Source organism: Marmota monax, unplaced genomic scaffold, assembly GCF_021218885.2.
Source record: "Marmota monax isolate L192 unplaced genomic scaffold, Marmota_monax_Labrador192_F-V1.1 WCK01_AAM20220418_F8-fsc00313, whole genome shotgun sequence".
Taxonomy (NCBI): Eukaryota; Metazoa; Chordata; class Mammalia; order Rodentia; family Sciuridae; genus Marmota; species Marmota monax.
In genome coordinates, this window is record NW_026695173.1 from 133,672 (window position 1) to 156,518 (window position 22,847).

At 36.1% G+C, this 22,847-nt stretch overlaps 2 pseudogenes; one reads left to right on the plus strand and one right to left on the minus strand.

The window, feature by feature from the left end:
- The first annotated feature begins 2,414 nt into the window (after positions 1-2,414).
- LOC124081864 (large ribosomal subunit protein eL24-like) lies at positions 2,415-2,901 on the plus strand (annotated as a pseudogene).
- A 6,328-nt stretch (positions 2,902-9,229) lies between these two features.
- On the minus strand, positions 9,230-10,163 carry LOC124081871 (transcription factor JunD-like; annotated as a pseudogene).
- Between the last annotated feature and the right edge of the window lie 12,684 nt (positions 10,164-22,847).

The following is a 22,847-nucleotide window of genomic DNA, read 5'->3' on the forward strand; positions in this document are numbered from 1 at the left end:
TATTAAAACACTTGAACATGAATATCAATGACATCACCATTTCCACTAGAAGATATATGAAAATCCAAATTTCCATTAAGGATGTAAACAAATGTGTCTATGTATTTATATGTATTATTGTCTGAATAAGCACAAGTACATATCAATATATTTATATGAACAAATATGTATCTCTATATAGCATCCATATATATGTTTGAATATTATTATGCAATAAAAATGAAATACTGATACAAATGACCATGTTAACAAATCTCAAAAATATTAAGAAAAGTAGACAAAATCAGACATGAAATTTCACCTGTGCTATAACAACATTTATATTAAATATTCAAAATTTAGAAATCATAGAGTTAGAAGGGAGAGTGTTTGTTGCCAAGGGCTTGGAAGGCATTTAAGTGAGTGGTTGATTAACTGATTATATAATTTATTTTCAGTAATTAAAATGTTTAAATCAAAATAATTGTGGTAATTATACCACAAAAGTATAAATGTCACTACTTAACTTATTTTTGATGGGCTCTTTTATGAGAATTCAACCTCAATAACACCAATAAGGAAAAAAAAAATCTTTAAAACACTGAAGTCTATAAAATTATAGTTAGAGGTGACAGAAATGGGCTATGGAATTGAACATAATTTTCTTATCCTTGTATTTGAACACATGACCAGAGTAACTGCATTATGTAGAGCCACAAAAATTGAATCCTAAATACAATGCATTATATTCTATGTATGTATATGCCAAAATATATTCTATAATTATGCATATCTAAAAAGAACAAATAAAATAAAATAAAAAGAAAGAAACTTTGGATTTATAGTCACTCACGTGTACTTTGCATCACCAAACTAAAGCATGGATGGTAAAACTGGATACCAGAAATCAAGAGCCTTCTCTGTGTCAGGTAGTATTCTTGATTCATTATTCACTTTGTCCTTATCTTTCCAGTATCATGAGTCCTGATTGGAAGACTTCTGATATTACATGCTGCAGTGTGGCTGGGCACAAAATAACCAAGCCACCACAAAAGCCTTGTAGATTCCAACAGCAACTCTTTATTCCCGAACTCTCACTGGCACTCTACACGCACGTTCTGGGAAAATACACTCCCTCCACTGGGCTCTGTGTACCAATACTCTCAGAACTCCGTGAGAACCCCATGGGAACTCAAGGAGCAGGCGCCTGAGGCAGCAGGATACGCCCTATTCCCAGCAGGATCCACCCTAAACCTGGAGCTACCCTAATCCAGCAGGATCCACTCTAAACCTGGAGCCACCCTAATCCCTGAGCAGGGTCACCTTTCAACCAAAAATGCCATGCGTCATTCTTACTTGGCTATGGCTCTCAGCACTTACAGTTGAGTAAACTAAGTTTGAGAGATGACTGATTGGTCCAAGGTCACTATCTATGCAGACTAAGTCTCTGACAATTAATTTGTGTGATTTCCAATTTAGTGTATCATGTATCACAACACAAAGTCAGTATGGTTTTTATGTTTGTTTGTTTTGTTTTGTTTTTGTTTTATTTTGTCCCCATCCCCTTGGAGGAGGAAACAAGAGATAGAAACACAAAAGGGCACCAAGATCCATCTGCATAAACTATCAATGTTAAAAACTTGATTGTGGTCATTTTTACACTGGTAAATTGGTATGTGCAAACATGACAATGTATGAATTATATATGTATTGTAAGGGTAAAAGAAATTGAAGTTAAAGTGTAAAAGACAGGGCATTGTAAAGTTTCTAAGCTACAAAGCCTGAGTTAAAATGTAAAGGACCAGGCATTGTAAACCTGCTTCTAAACTGCAAAGCATGGGTTAAATTCCTGAGGCAGTTAAGACAACGCCCTACTGGCCATTTAGTTGATTTATAGCCCAAGATCCTGTGCAGCTTGTCACGTAGGCATTCAAGACCCAAACCAATCAGTTTGAATGTAACCCCCTCCTTAGGAATGACCTATCACTCCAGCCTGACCTGTTCCCGCCAATGAATGTACTAATCAAGTCTAGGAATTGTTGTTTGACTTTCCCACGGTGTATGATGATTTGTTAAAGGAGACTGTGATGTATGTAAAGTCCCGCCTCCCCAAAAAGTGTACTTAAGCATTGCAGAACCCCTGCTCTGGGCTCTGGGCTGCTTTCCCTTCTCGAGTGGGCACAGAGCCCCAGCATGCTGGATCAATAAATCCCCTTCTGCTAATTGCATGAGTGGTCTCTTGGTGGTCTCTTTCTCCGATGCTTTGCCGGACCCTTACAGTATAGTTCATTGTATTTCAGTATTATCCTTAATACAATTGTTTTAAATTTGAATGAAAAGAATAAATATATTCCTCAGAAAAACAAACTATATATTTGGAAAGCATAGGAAAAGATGCTGAATATTATATCTCATTAAGAAATTACAGATCAGCCACCACCATGAAGGTCAAGCTGTGCAGTTTTAGTGGGTACAAGATATACCCCATATACAGGAGTCACTATGCAAGGACTAAAGGAAAGGTTTTCCAATTTCTTAATGCAAAATGTGAGTTGGCTTTCCTATTCAAGAGGAATCCTCAGCAGATAAACTGTACTGTCCTCTACAGGAAAAAGCACAAAAAGGTCAGTCAGAAGAAATTCAAAAGAAGAGAACCCAACTTGAAGCCAAATTTCAGAGGGCCATAACTGGTGAATCCCTTGCAGATATCATGGCCAAGAGGAATCAGAAACCAGAAGTTAAAAAGGCTCAATGAAAGCAAGCTCTTATGCTGCCAAGGAAGCAAAAAAAAAAAAAATAGCTAAGCAGGCATTTAAAAAGACAGCAATGGCTGCTGCTAAGACTCCCACAAAGGCAACATCTCAGAAAAAGACTGTGAAACCTGAGAAGTTTTCTGCTGTCCGAGTTGGTGGAAAATGCTAAATTGGCAGATGAGATTTTAAAATAAAGATGTAACCCTTTTAAATGGAGAAATGTTAAAATAAGGCAATAAAGATGTATGATTGAATGCTAGCTTTGCTTCGATGTGTTTGGGACACACTACACAAACTGAAAGTACTGGAATCTTGCATAGATTTAATCCAAGTTGACTATTCAAATGCTCTTTCCCTGTCATTTCTCTATCCATGACAGGTACATTTGTTTTTTATTGGGTTTGACTTATACATTGGGATGCCCCCTTCTCCCACCATTAGCTATTATCTGATTTGATAGTGCCAAAAATTAAGAGCTATATTAATCTATTGCTCCAAGAAAATAGCATCCCCCTTTTTATTCTGGCTATATTATTCTATCTCTGAAACCAGGGACACTGAATAAGAGTATATTTTACCTATTCCCAGAGTAGTTTGTTGAGCTAGGACTTTTGACAAAGCTGTGCCAAATAAAATAAAATTGCTCAGTAGCCTGATGATCAATAAGTGTGAGAAGAAAAATATTATAATTTGTGAACAGGCTTGTACTCTATAGATGTCTTTATTATCTGCCCACCTGTGCTGAGTTGCAAGGATACAACAATGCATAAACCATGTCTTAAACAAGCTTTCTCAAGGTAGAATTATGGTGCATGTCAACATTTTCTTCATCCCCAACTATCCAAGTTAATGGATTTCTAATTTTCTTGCTGGTGCATATTAAATTCAGGCATTATTCTAATTGTTGGGTATAATAAATATGTTTCGCGAGAAAAAAAAGAAATTACAAATTAAACACACTTATAAAAATTTATAAAATTTTATACCTGACAATATTAAGAGCTGGCAAAGATACGGAACAAGAGGAACTCTCATACATTGCTATTGAGATAACAAAATTGGACAGCAACTCTGGAAGACAGTTTGGTAGCTTCTTAAAAATCACAATATACACTTAATATGGCCTGCTAATTGTATTTATCAGTGTTAATTCAATGGAATTAAAAGCTATGTCCACATACAAGTGTCCACAAAACCCACATACAAATGTCCACAGCTTCTTCACACATGATTGCCAAGAAAAGAAAGCAGCTAAGAGATATTTCCGTAGCCATTTACCTGTTATTAATGTAAACACTTTGATACATCCAAACACTGGAGGGTCACTCAAAAAATTTAATAGAATGAAATTTACTATCAAACATGAAAACACATGGAGGCATCATTAATATATATTGCAAGAAAGAATATATCATCTGAAATGCCATATTTGTGTGATTCCAAATTTATGACATTCTGGAAAAGTCAAACATTAAAAATGGTAAACATTGCCAAGAAATCAGCCAGAGTAGATGTTAAAGAGGTGAAGAACAGGGACTTCTGGCATGGTGAATCTACTCTGTAAGATGCCATCATGGTGAAAATTGAATTCTTTCTCAATGCTTTAAAAACTGTAAAATTACCTTTTTAATATATAGCTAAATATTTCTTGCCATTAATAATTATTTAGTACCATCACTATTGGCAAAATATTTTGATTTTGTACTTACATCCAATATTTCTCAGTAATATACAAAAAATAGTAGAAACACTGAATAGGAAAGGCTTATGGGAACATGGTCCTATATGATTCATTTTTCTGTAAATCTACAACACTCCTTAAAATAAAGTCTGTTCATTAAAACAATCAAAAAAGGCTTGGTGATTTTACTAGCCTCAAAAATGTCTGGCCCTAGAACTGGCACTCAACAATAAAATTTGTACTAAGAATTAATAATTTCCAACAACCTTTTCTTTCTTTTTCTTTTATTTATCTTTTTTTGTATATTTTCTGCCAAGTGTTGCTGATCTTTTCCAAAAAGAAAGTCAAGAAAATCTATTTTTTTTCTATTTTAATTATCTTTTTAGAGAACAGTGAACATAAGCTCTTAGTGAATAAACTAGTACCTTACATTAAAAAGATGCTTATACATCAATAAAAATAATTATCTATCATTCTGCTCCATAGATAGTAAATCATTAAATACTAAGGAAAAGATGTTCTAAACATATTTTACTAAACTCATATTCATGAGAAAATTATCTGACATATTTTTTAAGTCCACCTCACTTCAAATATGCTACATATAAAATGAGATTACTTTCTTTTTCTTACCCAACATACATCTGGTTGAAATAAATGAAGATAGTCCAAATAAAGGGGTTTGCTGATACACATTAAGGGGCAGATAAATTGTGGGTGATATTACTGAGAAACACAGTCCTATTGATCAGATAAATAATAGGCATTTGGTGATAATGAGAGCTCCATAATCTTTCTCCATTTTTTTTTAAAACTTGACACTTCCCATGTATATCTTGCAATTCTGAGCTATGGTAGTTACTAACACTAACCTACCAGAAACAGATAACATGGTCTGTGAGTCATATCTTTCCAAATCAAGTTCCATTATGCTCACAACAATATTTAGTAGAGTTGGACATGATCAGGGCCAGGCAGGACCTTCCCTTACATTTCTCAGACAAGGTTAACAGAAAAGAGGTTCCCATTTTGGTTTCTAGAATGGGGAAGAGAAAATCCTGCATGATTGGCATCAATGATTTTGTTTTTCGAAGTTCTTAAACTACCTGCTCATGGCTAAGCTGGACTGTACAATAGCTGAAGAAATTATCTTCAAGCACAGATTGGTTCATAATGACAATGTATATCTGCTAAATATTCAATATGATGAGGGTGAGAGAATGAGAAGATAGACTACAATGGAAAGGGAAAATTGGAAGAAAAATTGGCTCCCTCAGGTAGAAGGTGCTTTAACCTACCTCCATTCCCAAATGAGAAAAAAAAAATAGTCAAATTTCGTCCTTCCTTTCTCTCTTGTCTACTTTCTTCCTTCCTCATTTCATTGGTTATTTTTTTCTTATTTCTCATTTTCCATCCCTTCCTTGATTTCTTTCTAGAGAAGATGTCTCAGTTCACTCTCCATATTTAATTCTCAGAAACTAGTCATTTGAAAAATAAAGCTCTATGGGAGGCATATCCATTTATATAGAGTGCCATTACTCTAAATTGTTTTCAATTGAAAAACCTGAAAAAAATATATTGTAAGAGTATACACACTTACAAGAAATATTAGTTTGGGGTTTATAAAAATTTATATTCTTATACACCAAGCCATACATATCTGGGGCATAGTGAGAGGCATTACATTGTTTTACTAGGAACAGAACAACAACAACAACAAAACATGACAACAGCAATAAAAACCAAATTATTTTCTATTACATTACTGACTTTTCTGTAATAAAAGCAGTTTATGATAATTTAAAGTTATTTTGTCTTTTCTTGAAAAATATTTAAACTTTCAAATGAATTTTTACTGATTTTTTTACCCAAATACCAAAGAATGATTTTGTTCACTGAAAACTGTAAAGAAAATATGTTTTTCAAAGACAATTTAAATTCATTTAATGAATGACAGCAGACTTACATTTCAGGTATTCAGGTGTTCAGGTAAAGTAAGCATTTTCTTTTCTTTTTTTGATGGATCTTTATTTATTCATTTATTTATATGTGGTACTGAGAATAAAACCCAGTATCTCACACATGCTAGGCAAGTGCTCTACCACTGAGTCCCAACTTCAGCCCCTACATATATACTTTTTGCTTGTATTATTGTACATAATAGTTGGGTTTGTTTTTACATAATCATACATGCATGGAATATAATTTACTCCATTTCAGGCTCCAGTTTCTCCCATTCTTACCCTTCTCCTTCTCCCTATTCTCCTTCCTCTACTCTTAAAGTAAGCATTTTCTATAGAATTTTTTTTTTTTTGTAATTTTAAAGGAGAAATGTAATTGGATCATCAGAGTACAACTTTAGTCCAAATATCTGAATCCATACATTGATATCAGGATGGCCAAAGCTTGGAAAAAAAAGGAAATTTTTCTTGAAGAAAACTCAAAGCCCTGGGTACCTACTTTGTACCCATGAGTCTTTCAGGCACTGAGTGACTATTCTAGATGAACCACCACAGTTAATTAATACTGCACCATTATTCAAAGCATAACAATTTATCTGAGAAGACTTTCTGTTATTACTGAATTTATTCATGGGAAATAATCATTTTCCCTTTTTGGTCACAGATGGGTGAAAGACAGTTTAACAAGTTGAACTTGACAGTTTCTTCTACCACAGCCTGGTTTATTAGTTTTCCTTGAAATGAAGAAATTTTATTGAATTAATTAAAAATATGTGTGTAAACTATTGCCTTCTACTCTGTCCTCAGCAGCAAGAGAACTGATGTTCTATTTGCTTAACTTTATTGCTTTCTACAAAACATCTCTAGGCTTCACATTTGGATTCCAGCTAAATTCAGCATGATGTTTATGATAGTGCTTCCCTTATTTCCCTATTTCTTAACACTGCGATAGTATCTTACATTCTCCTACTTTACAAACACCTAAATATTTTAGTGTAGTAATTATCCCAATGCACACACACACACACACATGAAAAATGTTGATTCCACTTCTCATGGAACTTAGCTTTTAATTCAGAAGCATTTCATAAGCTTCATCCTGCTCCCATGGAACTCTGTCACTTCCCTTGACTGACCCTCATGTGTTTTATTTATTTCAAAGCTTTGTACCTTTATTTCAGGAGCATTATTTCAAGAGTATGAATAACATTAAATTCCATTAGAAATAAATTTGATAATATTGGAGAGTTAGAGTGTTAAAATATTTTATCCCATCATTCCATACTTCCATGTAGAGACTCTGATAGAAATTATAGCTACTTTAAGTGTTGTTTGAATCAAAAATTTAAGATGTGGGCTAAAAACCTTCAGTAAAATACCCAAATTGAAGTCATGGCTGTGTTATTTAATGCAGTTTTACTAAGTGACCGCAAAACTCTGGATACACACACACACACACACACACACACACATGTGTTTAAAGAAAGGAGTCTTGGAGGTGTCAGTCCTCTTCTGGGGAAAACAAAAAAAATGTTTAAAAATATATTGTTTTTTGACGACTAACATTTGTCAAAGCAAGCTAATGTTAGGGTAGTCATTTCTCCTCTAAAGCATGAAGTCTTGAGTGTACTACATTAATTCTTGAAAGCCAGGCTTCATCACAAGCCTAACAACTAAGATAAACCCAGTATCAGAGGAATTCTCAGCCCAGTTCTACAAGAAGTTGAAAAAAGAATGAACACCAATTCTTCTAAAATTATTTTATGAAATAGAAAATAGCAAAACCTTCTAACCTCCTTCTATGAAACTAATATCAATCTGATGCAAAAACCAGATAAAGACAAATCAAGGAAAGAATATTTCAGACCAGTATTCCTGATGAACAGAGATGTAATAATTTTTATTAAAATTATGGCAAGCAACATACAAAGTCATATTAAAAAATATTACAACATGATCAGTGGGGTTTGTCCCAGGGATGCAGGGTTGGTTCAACACATGGAAATAAATAAACATTTTTAAGTAAATAGATGTAAAGACAAGAATCAGAAAATTATCTCAATAATTGCAGGAAAAGCATTTGACTAAATACATGGTCAAAGCATTAGAAAACTATGTATAGTAGAGATATATTTTAACAGTATAAAAGCTGTCTACGATAAACACAAGGGAAACTTATACTGAAAACAGAAAACTGGGAGAACAAAGGATTACAAAGAGGAATGTGGACTCACAGCAAAACAAAAACAAAAGAACAAAAAGGCAGGGGGGAGGGGTGTCAGAAGGACAGAAGTGGGTAGCCAGAGCAAGGAAAAGGCATAGTACTTTTTTCTTCTTCTTCTTCTTCCCATTTCTTTCAAAAACAAACACAAGAAAACACACATGCACACACAACCGTTTTTTCCCTATTAGAAACATAAATAGTGCAAAATTGAACACTCTGTCCTTCTCTCATCCAAAGGCAAAAAAAAAAAAAAGTAAAAGAAAAGGCAGGCTGGAGGCTGTGCCCCAAGAGCCCCTTTCCACAGGAGCGGACAGGGCACATGGGATTGTGCAACACAGGGAAGTGTGGGCAACAGAGGCAGCTAGAGGGGGGACAGAGGCAGCGTGAAGGGGGCGTCATATGCTTGACCCCTAAGGAGAAGGGGGTCCAGCTTGTCAAAGTCCAGGGCGCCCTCTCCAAGTTCTGGGAACCCCCGGGGATATCCCTGGGGACCATGGCCACTCCATGTCCTGGGCATCCTCAGGGAGGGGGTCAACAGGGCCACACCCTATCCAAGTACTGGGAGCCCAAGCCCCCCCCCCACCAACCCGCCCCTCAAGGAGGGGGTCATGCATGCGCCCAGAGCTCAGGCTCAGTATGCAGGCACCTGGTACTGGGGCAGAAGCTGGCAGCCACTGTTGACGTGGCTGAGGACTTTCTGCTTCAGCTGCGCCACCTGCTCGAGCAACAGGCTCAGGTGGGATGCCAGCTCCGTGTTCTGGCTCTTGAGCATCTTCACATTCTCCTCCAGGCACGAGATGAGCTCCAGATTATGCTTGCGGTGCTTGTGATGCTGTTGAGCAGCCTCTTGGGCTCCGTCTTGATGCGTTCCTGCATGTCCATGTGGATGGGCGACAGCGGCAGGCTCTCACCAAAACTGGCACAGGGGGCATCATCTGAGGCTTGTCTTTGAGCACGGCCAGGCAGAGAGGCCCCAGTGCTCCAGGGGCTGCCATGGTGGGAAGTGAACGGGCCAGGCGGCAAAGGGGGGCCTTGCAGCGCCCCCAGCACCAGTGGCGCCACCCGCAGAGCTGCTCAGGTTTGCTTAGACCGGTGCCTCTGGCGCGCCCCTGGACAGGGCCAGTACTCTGCAGTATGTGGGTGCCTTCAATGACTTGCCAGAGGGTTCTCCTGCAGGTGGCCTGCGCCAAGCTTGTTCTGCTTGTGCAAATCCTCCAGAGCCTTGACAATATCCTCATGAACTCTGCCGCCACCTTGGAGCAGAGGAACTGAGTGCTCATCAGCATGGTGGTGACCAGCCCTTTGGACTGGATGATAAGGCGCTCCAGCTCAGGAGAGGCGAGCTTGAGCAGCCTCACTTCGGCGTGGAGAGCAGGCCATGGGGGGCGCCGGCGCTGGGGGCGCCATCTGCAGGCAGGGGGGCCATAAGTGGTGCTCCTGCTTCTGGCCGCCGCCCTCAGGGGCCTCAGGGGAACAGGCAGCCAGGTCGCTAAGTTGCCGCCAATGCCACTGTGGCTGCCGCCCAGACCGCTCAGTGCCTCATCGCCCTAGAAAGGTGTTTCCATCCTCAGCCTCCCCCACCAAGCTGGCCCGAGTGGTGGTGGGGGAGTGGCCTGGCCTCCCTGAGGATCCATGCCCCCCACCACCTTACACTTGACCCTGCTCCCTCCCAGCCAGCAGCAGCTGCGCCTGGACCTCCAATGGCAGAGGCGCCTAGGAAACACTATTCTTAAGGGAGAAAAATTTAAAGCATTCCCTCTAAAAATTCAAAAAAAAAAAAAAGAAAAGAAAAAGAACGCCCTTTTTTGCCACTTCTATTCTACATCATCATTGAAACACTATTCAAAACAATTAGATGAAAGAATTAAAGATAAATGAAGAGAAAAAGAGGAACTCACACTATCACTCTTTGCTAATGACATGCTTCTATATTTAGAAAATCCAAAAAAAAAAATTCACTGAAAACTTTCTTGACTAATAAATAAATTTATCAAAGTAGCACAATATAAAATAAACACCCATAAAACAAATGCATTACTATAATTAAGCAGTGAATCCACTGTAAAAAAAAAAAAAATTAGGAAAACCACCCAATTAACAATAGCCTCATGGGCTGGGGATGTGGCTCAAGCGGTAGCACGCTCTCCTGGCATGTTTGTGGCCCGGGTTCGATCCTCAGCACCACATACAAACAAAGATGTTGTGTCCGCCGATAACTAAAAAATAAATATTAAAAAATTATCTCTCTCTCTCTCTCTTTCTCTCTAAAAAAAAACAAAAAAACAATAGCCTCATAAAAGAAAAAGAAACATGAAATAAAATTCTTCGGAATCAATCTAAAAATCAGGAAAAATACTTCTACAATGAAAACTAAGGAACACTAAAGCACTAAAGATAGAAATTGAAGATCTTAAAAGATGTAAAGATGTCCCATTCTCTTGGAAAAGCAGAATGATCAGTCAAAATGGACATTCTAACAAAATAGTTATACAGATTCAATGCAATTCCTTTTAAACTCCCAAAGACATTCTTCATAAAACTAGTAAAAGCAAACACGAAATTAATTTGAAAAAAAAAATAGGAGAGCCACAAAAGCCAAAGCATTTCTCAACAAAATGAGTGAATCAGTAGGCATCACAATACTAGACCTTAAACTATACTACAGAGAAATAGTTGGAAAAAAAAAGTTATCAAAAGACATATAGACCAATATATATTAGACAAAGGTGCCAAAAACATAAATTGGAGAAAAGATAGCCTCTTCAACAATTGGTGCTGGGAAAACTGGAAATCCATATGTAGAAAGAGGAAATTAAAACTCTGCTCAAAAAATCAACTCAAAGTAGATCAAAGACTTAGACATGAAAACTGAGACCCTGTACCTAACAGAAAAAATAGAAGGTCCACATCCTCAACATGTTAGCTTAGGAACTGAGGTCCTGAACAAGACTCCTAAAACACAACCAGTAAAATTAGGAATCAATAAATGGGATGGATTCAAACTAAGAAGCTTATTCTCTGCAAAGGAAACAATCTATAACACGAAGAGAGAGCCTACAGAATGGAAAAATAAATCTTTACCACACACACATCAAATAGAGCAGTAATCTCCAAGATATATAAAGACCTCAACAGTCTTAATGCCAAAAAAGAGACATAACCCATCAATAAATGGACTAAGGAACTGAACAGACACTTCATACAAGAAGTACAATTGATAAAAAAAAACATATAAAAAAGGCCATCATCTTTAGCAATTAGAGAAATCCAAATCAAAACTATTTCAATACTTCATTTCACTAGAATGTAGTCATAATGGCAATTATCAAGAATACAAGCAATAATAGTGTTCATGAGGATATGGGAGAAAAAGTACACTCATACATTGCTGGTGGCCACTTCAATGTAGAGTAGGTCATTTCACAATATCTAAACTAGGGAACCAACCTAGCTACCCTTCAACAGAAGAATAGATAAATAAAATTATATATATATATATATATATATATATATATATATATATATATATATAGAGAGAGAGAGAGAGAGAGAGAGAGAGAGAGAGAGACATATGTGTTTGTGTTTGTGTGTGTATGTGTGTGTGTATGGAATATTACTCAACCCTAAAAAGAATGAAATTATGCCACTTGCCAGCAAATGAATGGAAGTTGAGAATACCAATGTAAGCTAAATAAACCAACAGAAAAGTTCCAAGTGCTGAATATTTTATCTGATGTGCAGATGCAAATTCACAATCAAAGGGACTAGGAAAGATTAAATGCACTTTGGATTAGAAAGAGGGAAGAGTAGGGAGGAAAAAAGGTATGAGGTTTTGAAGGATAATGAAATGGATCAGATATTATTACCCTGCATGCTTATTCAATTACATGACTGGTGTAATTCTACATCATGTACAACAAGAAAAACGTGAAGTTATACTCCATTTATGCATTCTGTGCCAATGCATTATACTGTTATGTATAGATAATTGTAACAAATGCCAAAAAGATAGAATCAAACAAATTGCAAACTATAAAAATTAAAACACTGTTGTACTGAAATAGAAGGCAACGTACACACCAATGCACAGAAAAGAGAACAAGGATAAGCCTGGTCATTCACTTCACAATCATCTTTGAGGAGGGGGTCAATGATACAGAATGGATAAAGGATAGTCTCCTTAACATATGGTGCTGAGGACAGTAAATATCCACATGGGGAAGAAAGAAAACCAAAACTTATCTTACACCATATCAAAACATAAAGTCAGAAAGAAAAACAAAATGTAATAGTGAGATGTGAATCTGTAAAATTCCTGGAAGAAAATACTGGGGTTCCATTTACTAATCTCTTCCTATCCTACTAAAGTGACAAATATGATCTTTACTCTGATTTGATCACTACACAGTGTTTCATGTATCAAAATATCATGCTATACCACACAAGCAAATGAAGTTGCTATTTTTCAATCTAAATTTAAAAAAAAAGAAAGAAGAGGATAAGATTGTGAGCAAAATATAAAAGAAAACACAGAAGAAACACTTTACAACATTGCTTTAGGAAATGGTCCTTTGGCTATGACAGTAAAATGACAGAGGACAGAACCATAAACAGACAAATATAATTTTACTAAACCAAAAGCTTCTGCACAGCACAATAATGCATGAACAGGGAAAAGATTTAACTGTTAGAATGAGAGAAATTACTTACACATCACCTGATAAGAGTATAAAGTCTAACCCCCCCACACACAAAAATCCCTATGAAAAACCAGTACACTAGCTGGGCACATTGGGACATACCTTGAATACCAGTGGTTTGAGAAGCTGAGGTGGGAAGATCACAAGTTAAAAACCAGCCTCATCAAGTTAGCCAGGCCCTAAGCAAGCAATTGAGTGAGACTGTGTCTCTAAATTATAAATAAATAAATAAATAAATAAATAAATAAACCTCTGGGGATGTGGCACAGTGGTTAAGTGCTGTGGGTTCAATCCTTAGTGGCAAAAACAAAAGGAAACAGAGTAGCATGTTGTTTCCAAAGAAATGTGACTCAGGTAAAACGGGTGCTAATCTTCAATGGATATAAAAATTTAATTGTATAAGATAAACAACTTCTAGATATTTGCAGAATAATTTTATACTTACAGCTTACAATACTAAAATGTTCACTTATATATGTATTCAGAGTACATATATCCTACTTAGTGTTCTTACTATTGTGCAAAGGAGGAGTAAAGGAAGCAAGAGATGGAGGGAGGGAAGAATGATGGAGAGAGAGGAGGAGGCAGAAGGCAGTGAAGGGAGGCCTAGCCCCATGATGCTCTTCCTACACAGGATTCCTGCTCAAAGTGGACCTGTCCTTTATTGAATATTCTGATATTGCTATCATAATTTTTATTGTTTATAGCTTACTACTTACTTTTCATAAGTAAATTCCAAGAAGACAATGGACCACAGGTATGAATACAGCAGGTATACCTGCAGGTATACCGCATTTGGCCACCTCATGTACACTGAGATTTCATTCCCATTATCATAGAAGTCCAGTGGGCCAAGGAACTATGGGGGTTAAGAGAGAGTTGGGTACAATGTGGCCATGTCCTATCCACACATAAGTAAAAAAAGGGAGGTTGATAAAACCCAGGGAAACCACACATTAATGTCCAACCAGAATTAGATTTAAATACAGAAAGAAGACAGCTTTGTCACTCAAGGTACTTCACTGTGTTAGCCCACCTCTCCAGCTGAGGATGTGAAGGGATAGGGAAAGCAGAGTAATCTAAAGTCACTTTTCTTTCAGTTATTTCAAACTCATTAACAAACCAGGTGGAGAAACTTTCACAGTTATCAAGGTGTAGTAAAAACAATTGCACCGGTTCTGTGTAACATATTCAATTCTTTAGTATTAATGAACACAACATGTATGTGCAAGCTCTACAATGTGACTTGCTAGTAATTTTGCATTTAGAATTAATATGGCACACTTAAAGGTGAATGTTAGAAGTCTTGCTAATAATTTAAAATGTTGTAATAAAAAGGACAATTAAAAGACAGACAAACTGTACCATGATATGTGAAGAGATCACAGAAGAAAGAAATAGATTTCTGTGGCATGATGTCAATGGCACAGGTCACCTGCTTTTAGACAGGGACTCTAAGTTTTCATTTTTGCTTTGGGCCTGAAAAATTACACAAGTTGCCCTAAAATACCAGTAAAAAGGTGTATATTTCCCTGGAGAAAGGGCTGATTCTAATATCTGGTAAGATAAATTAAAAAATGAACCTCAACATATGAAGGAGGAAGAGAAGGAAGAGTAGGAGGAGAGTCTCCCAATGTGTCCCATATGTGGATTTCTGAAAAGTGACATAAGAACTAAGGTAAAAGATGCTGAAATAGTGAAAGTTGGAAAGATATGAGCCATAAAACAAATTCCTTTTGCAGTATATTTTAAGTGAAAGCAACAAATGAATATATTATTTACTAATAAAACATAATTGACTTCATTGATAAAAAAAAGTGATGGAAACAGACAAATCTTTTATATAGAAGAGTTCAAACAATGCAGAATAATAGCATCCCCTCCTGCATGTGGAGCTTAGTATCCTTGTCATTTTATGGATGGGCAGATTCAGTGACTTGATTGCAACAAATAATGAAGGAATAAGTAAAAATATTACATCCCCAAATAATTAACCTGGCACAAACTATTTTGACAATGGATGGACTATAGTGCTTTAAATATTTCAGTGACCATAAGGTAACCTCATCATGCTGTGACAACAAGGCATTTCAAATCCGTACTATTCCTTCCAAAATTATTATTTTTTTTAACAAATAATATAATTTTATTTTCTTATAGTTCTGGAGAGGGGGATGTACAAGATCAAGACACTAGCAGGTCCAGTTGTCTGGTGAAAACTTGCATACACATTTTTCTCATCAGTGCATGGGAACATTCTCCAAGATAGATCATATGATAGGCCCCAAAATAAGTCTCAACACATGTTTAAAAACTGAAATATGTCAAGTAACTTTTCAGAAAAAATGTAATAAAATTAGAAATTGATAACAATAAAAACTTTGGGCTATTTTTCATATATTTTTATGTTTTCCAGGGTTTGACCTGCATTTGACTTGACTTTTTGCTTCCTGCAAATTCTGTTTATAGTAAGTTGACATCATTAATATAAGACCTTGATTATTTGTGCCACTGTTGCCTTGAAAACATTGAAAATGGTTTAACAATGAGCTATTTTTCCCCCACTGGAGAGAATTATCTCACCCAGTTCAAGGAAATAAAGATTTGACCTGGAATACAAACTGATATGTATAGCTTTACTTAAGATTAAATTTTATTTTATTTTTTATTAGTTGCTCAAGACAATACAATGATCTTTACATATCACACATTTGATTCAAATAGGGTATTAATTCTCATTTTCCCATGTGTACAGATTGCAGGATCACATTGGTTATAAATCCATGTGTGTACCTACAGCAATCCTAGTGTCAGTTGTATTCTTCTGCCCTCCCTAAAGCCCTTCCCCTTCCCTCCCCTCCCATCACCTCTCTCTACCCATTCTACTGTGACATTTATCTCTCTCTCTTTTTTTTCTTCCCTTCCCCCTCAAACCATCGTGTATGTCTGTATATGTATTTTGTGAAACCATTCAGATCTCCCTCCATCTTCCATGCAATTGCCCTTCTCATTCCCATTCCCTCCCATCTCTTTTCCTTGTTTCATGGTAATCTTCTTCTCATGCTCTTCCTCCCTACTCTGTTTTGAGTCACCTCCCTTATATCAGAGAAGACATTTGGCATTTGTTTTTAGGGATTGGCTAACTTTGCTTAGCATAATCTGCTCTAATGCTATCCATTTCCCTGCAAATGCCATGATTTTGTTATTTTTTAGTGCTGAGTAATATTCCATTGTGTATAAATGCCACCTTTTTATCCACTCATCTGTTGAAAGGCATCCAGGTTGGTTCCACAATCTAGCTATTGTGAATTGTGCTGCTATGAACATTGATGTAACTGTGTCCCTATAGTATGCTCTTTTTAGGTCTGTTGGGTATAATCCACGAAGGGGAATAGCTGGGTCAAATGGTGGTTCCATTCTCAGTTTTCCAAGTAATCTCCAATTATTTAATTAGTTCTCTTTACAGGTAATTGACAATGACCATTTTCACAAGCAGGAAACAAAACATAAGGATACTCTCTCCCTCAGTGTTTAGTGCCTACCTTTCATTGATCAAATAGAATAATTAGTTTTAATTTGTTTTTAATTAAAAAATATTTGTTGCATATGTTAATGGAATTGAGCATATTTCCAAATGCATGGTACACAGTGATTATATCTAATTATCTCTCTTCTGCTTTCATCCCTTTCCCTGCCCCAGAACCCTTCCTACTCTCCAGAAATTATTATTGGGCTTCCATATAACTTTTAAAACATCAACTCTAGGGTATAGGGGGAAAACATGGTAATAGAAAAAAGATTTCTGCAGCCACAAACAAGCATTTGCAGGAATAAACTCTCCCCACATCTCAGAGACCAAAAATGTTAACACCTGGCTAAGTCTCCCTTTAACTCATTTTACACAATCAGAAAAATAATCTCCAGCTATTGCCTTCACTATGCTGACCTTAATTTTTCCATAAACTATCCAATTGGCTTCAGTTCCCACCACCTAAGAACAGGGGTTTCACTGAGATCATCAGAAACCACTATGGCACCAAATCTCAAGGTCTCTCCTTTGCCATCCTGTCATTCATTTTAGTGGTTTTCAGAACACTTAAAGACAATATTATAAACATATGTGTGTGAGAGAGAGACAGAAAGGTACATATATTCAAAATTATAAATATATAAGTATACAATTATATGGATATTACATATCTATGAAATATATAATTGTAAATAAATAAATCAGGTTAAACTACTTTTATTCCTATTACTAAGTCATGCCATCATGTTATATCATACATATTCTATTGATAATCATACCCATGGGGACTAGTTCTCCTAAATGGCCACAAATTCTCCTCATATCAAGGGACTTATAAGATGCTTTTGCCAAAAAGCACTGATTATTCACTTAGGCCTACAGATGCCCAATGGGCAACTATAAGTGAGATAAAACTTGTCATCTCTGAGATATATTTATTCTATTTATTGGCTTATAATAATCACAGCATAGAAAAGAGAAAGACATACCTGCAATATTAGTAAGGACTCCTGAAGCATCTCAGGCACAATAGGTGTAGAAAGAGGCCGTAACTGAATTGAAATTATTACCCCACTTCTGAATAAAATTTTGAAAACACCCACACACATACACACACACACACAAACATACATACATACACTGGGTAGTGAGTGTACCACATCCCTCCTTAGCTGGATGATTAATTTCATACATGCAATTAATGAAGATTTGTATGAAAAAAATTAGAAAGCTTCTTGTAAAACAATAGTGAAGGGCTTTCTAAAATGTTTCATAACCAAGCCAGCCAATAAGTAGGCAGATACTCTGGTGGACACTAGAAAACTAAATGGCTTTGCAGATGTGTAAATATTCATAATCATTCTCATTTAATCTCTTAAAAAAAAACTACCCACCACAATGTTCTACCATTTGTTTGATGGTACAATAAAGCCTTAACAGTATTTTTACTTCATTAGATTATTAGAAATTAAGCACTCTTTGGAGTTAATCTGCAAATTAAAAAAAAAAAAAAACTCATAAAACTAAATGTTATTTCATTTTATACCCTTTCATGCTTCTTTTTTTTTTCTTAATGATAAAACATTGTTGCTTTATTTGGACCTTTCATGCTTCTTGAATAAACATTATCTTATAAATGAAGCTAGATCACAAGTTAATAAATTTATACATATTTATTTGCTATCAAGATAAAATGATTATTTCTCCATGAATTATTCTGTAATTGATAATAATTAAGAAGAAGCTTAATTTAATCTACTTCCCCATCCCTAGTACAAATTTCTCCCTAGCACTTCTGACCCTTTATGTATTATACTGTTTTCAATACTACAAACTTCTGGATCATTTAAGTTATACTCTGAGTGGTATCTTCCAGAATGGTTCTATAAATCTCTGCATTACCATTTGTTCAGCCTAACAATTTCTTAAGACAATGAGATATGGATTCTTCATTTTTTTTTGTTCCACCCAAACTTGAAAAGCATCTTTTATGATTAAAATCAATATAAGGTAAATATTTAAATTACTTTTCATAAAACAAAGAAAAATTGATAACAGTTATCACATTTCTAAGGTCATTAGTAATTTTAGAATTTTTAAATATGACTTTTACATATATTTCAGGTTTGTATTCCTGTTTTAATAACAAAAGTAGAAATACTTGCTAAATAAGCTTAAAAAGAGTGTATGTTAAAACAGTGTTTTTGTAGGCCTAGGTGAACAAATGAAAAAAAAAAAAAAAACTGGGCTTAAAGGGAAGATTCCATGGGTTTTAAGTTAGGGGAGAAAAAAGTTTATGCCACAATTACTTTCATAACGTCAATTAAAATCTATTTAGCAAATTGTCTTAGAAATATCACTTTTGAACAACAACAACAAAAAAGGTTCTTCTTACACTTACAAAAAATTCTTCTTAAATCTTTACATAAGTGCAGCCACTTGGCAGCATAAATATATTTTACCCCAAGCCCACATCATTTCATGATTTTTTTTGGAAATTTTCATTCTTGATACCTTTATATTCAGAATATTGTCTTTAGATTAAATATAACTAGTTTTAAAATATTTACCAAACATTCTTGTTAACCACTTAAATCTCCAAATAAAGAAAACCTGTCTAGCATTATAAAAATATCTTGAATGTGAGATAGGCAAGAACGCCTTGAAATAATGCTTAACTAATCACAAAATGACGATTGTGTATTAGATTGCTACTATTAGACAAAAGTAAACAAAATTGTCATGAAAAGATAAAAGAATAAAGAGAAATAAGCAGTGATTATGGTTTTGTCATTAGAGAAAGTAATATCCAACACAGTTCAATAAAAAAGGAGGGAAAGCCCACAGCTATACAAGTAAATAACAGTCCTGATCAAATCAGTACTAGAAGCTAGACACAATTCATGGATAAGAGTGACACCTAAACATCTATTGAAGAATAGAACAATGGGCTGCAAAGAGAAGGCAAGTGTTCTTTAGGTTCAGGGTATGCAACATACTGAAGAATACTATTACATGGGCACTGGGTGAAAAATAACTAAGCTATTCTCAAAACAGCTCTTTATTAAAGACTGAGTTGGGACTATTAAATGAGGATATTCTTTTCAAATCATTGGTAGTCTTAATTTGGACACTTAATATACAAATGGTCCCAGCAAGTATAATCAACTGTCTCAAACTTTAATGTTTAGAGCTACTTAAATTCTAAGGACACAGAGAAACCCAGGAAAATGTCATACAAACATGGAGACAGAAGATGGCAATCTACATGTCAAAGAGTGCACCTCAATGGAAATTATTCCAGCAATTACCTTGATATACAAATTCTAGAATTAGGACAAATAAATTTCTATGTAACCTCATCTGTGCATTGTCTTACAACAGCCCTATGAAACTAATAGATACACATACACTGTCCCTGCCCCCTGGATGAATGAATGTACAATTAGATCACTTCACCTTTCAACAGCATTGAAAAGCTGAACTGCTACAAGAAAAGACATTTCTTACTTCAATATTCTTAAAGTATGCAAAAACTCAGCTCCTTACCTGATAGGGATATAGAGATTTGTGGATTTGTGGCATGGCACAGTAATACTAAATATATACCATTTTACCTTCTTCATTAATATAACTCTCACTTCTCTATGTGTGAAAACTCTCCTGGTGAGGATGTTTGTATATAATTTTCATAAAAGAACTAGGAGGCCAATGGAGTTTACTGGTACATGGGCTACCTGGGGCAGATGGCTAAACAAAAAGAGTAACAATACAAAAGAAATATTCAGTGCCCAACAAATACTGACATTGATGTGAAAGTGATTTTTCTGTTATTTTTACTTGCATATAATCTGAATATCACACCTATTGTGTTGTCAGGAGAAATAATACAGTCCACATTATTTTGGAAAGGGCATGTAGGTCATTCAAGTGTTAAAGTTCTAAAAGTTTAGAGGATTCCCAATCATGGGAATTTTTTCTGGTATATTCTGGCCATCTTGAGGTTTATCCTGTGGAGACAATTCTCCACAAGGTTCAGCTAACCTCAGACCACAGATATCATGGTGGGTTTTGTGGTGCACTTGCTCTTTCCACAGGAGACAGAATTTAAATGTAGCTTTTTGATGGTCTACAAGAAGCTCTTCAAAGAGTTTGTCTTACATGTAGGACAACAATTAACACTAACCATCATGGCTGTTTCCACAGGTGACACTCCCACTGAAAATTTTTATACACAGATTAGAAATAGATGAATATATGCATAGGCCTCCATACATTGGATTACAGAATAAGGTTTTTGGATAATTATTTCAGAAGAAAAAGTAGAATCCAATATTTAAATATCCACCCTACGACACATGTCCTGATATAACCTAATTCTGCCATTGCAGATGCCTGCAATTACTTCCCTCCTCCACACACACACACACACACACACACACACACACACACACACACACAGAAGGGGAAGGTCAAAAGACTTTCCATCTGTGATCCAACATGAGGACTTGCCTGGATTGCTCTTGTCTGGACTGCTCTCTTTTACCTGTAAATGCCTCCTGATAAATAGTCATAGGTTCTGGTGTGAAGGCTGAGACAACCTGTAAATATGCTCAGGACATTTTTGTGCCTAGAACCCTGGAAGGTTTTCATACATCATAAAAGCATGTTTTTACCTTGTGCATCTCCATTTAAATGAGCTGAATAATGCACTCTCTCTGGAATGTGTGTGCCTGGTTACCAGATTTCTAAGTTCTAGTTGGCTCTAATGCAGAAGAATTGAGGTTGATTCTTCAAAGTTTAATTACTTTGGCCACTTCCTATAATAAGACCACCATAAAACATTCTTCAGAGTGCTGAATTTTTATCTTTTTATCTGTGTAAAAATACACAAATGGATGTGATCTTTTAGTCTCTTGGGAAGTTCTCAATATATCTTGTAAAAGGACTGAAAGCTCAGTGGAGTTTACTGGTACATGGGCTACCTGGGGGAGGGAGCTAAAACAAAAACAGTAGCAACCGAAAAGAAATATTAAGTCCCCAACAAACCCTGACAATGATGTGTGCTCACTTTGGTGAAGGCTTCCCGCAGTCTTGGCAGGTGCCCTAGAGTAGACTTGGACCTGGATGGCAACATTAAAGCCTGATTTTTTTCTAAGTTTAATCTGAAGGCAGAATAAAGAAGAAAGAAGATCAGAACAGAAGAGACATCAGGGAGCCCAGACATTTATACAACCCAGCTGTACCTGGGCTCCCTTGCTCTCTGGTGAGGCATTTTTTGAGAGAAATACCTGTGATGGCCACTTAATGGCAGCTCTGCACAGACCAAGGCAAAACTGGGAATTCTGTCTGGGTCCCGCCACTCACCTGAATCTTGGGACATGGGCACTCACCTGCCTATCTACAAAAGTCAAAAATACTCTGCCCAGGAGTACATCCATAATTGCAGCTGGACACTCTGAACTTTACAAAGAAAAAAATAACATTATTAACTGCTCACTCTGCCTGTTTGTTTTGATGCAAACAGAGCAGATCTGATCAAAACAGGGTTCTGTATCTTGCTCTCCAAATATCAGGGGTGCAAAAAAATCTCATATTACAGACAAGACTTATTGCTAAAAGAGGATCAAGGGTCTCTCTCTACAAGGAAAAGGAGAATATTTGACTTTCATTGTGAATCCAGGAAAACTAATTCCAGATTTTTCTAATTCTATGAATAACTCCATACACGTGCCAATGAATAAATAACTGAGCTTAAGGCTAGCACAAACTTTGGTCATGGCACCCTGCTCCTCTCTGCCCTAGTTACACATGGTCTGCCTTGAGATTACCTGCTTCCTTGGATCCCTTCACCTGCATATGAATGCAGCAGGGGTACAGTCCCTTCTGCTCCTCTTTGGAGCCTCTTTAACTTCTACCTTATTTTCAGGCCTGAACAATTTTTCAGACTCCACTTGAGGAGAGATTCAGAAAATTCTGGAATAAACTTTAAGACATTTCATCATCAGGCTATGATGCTA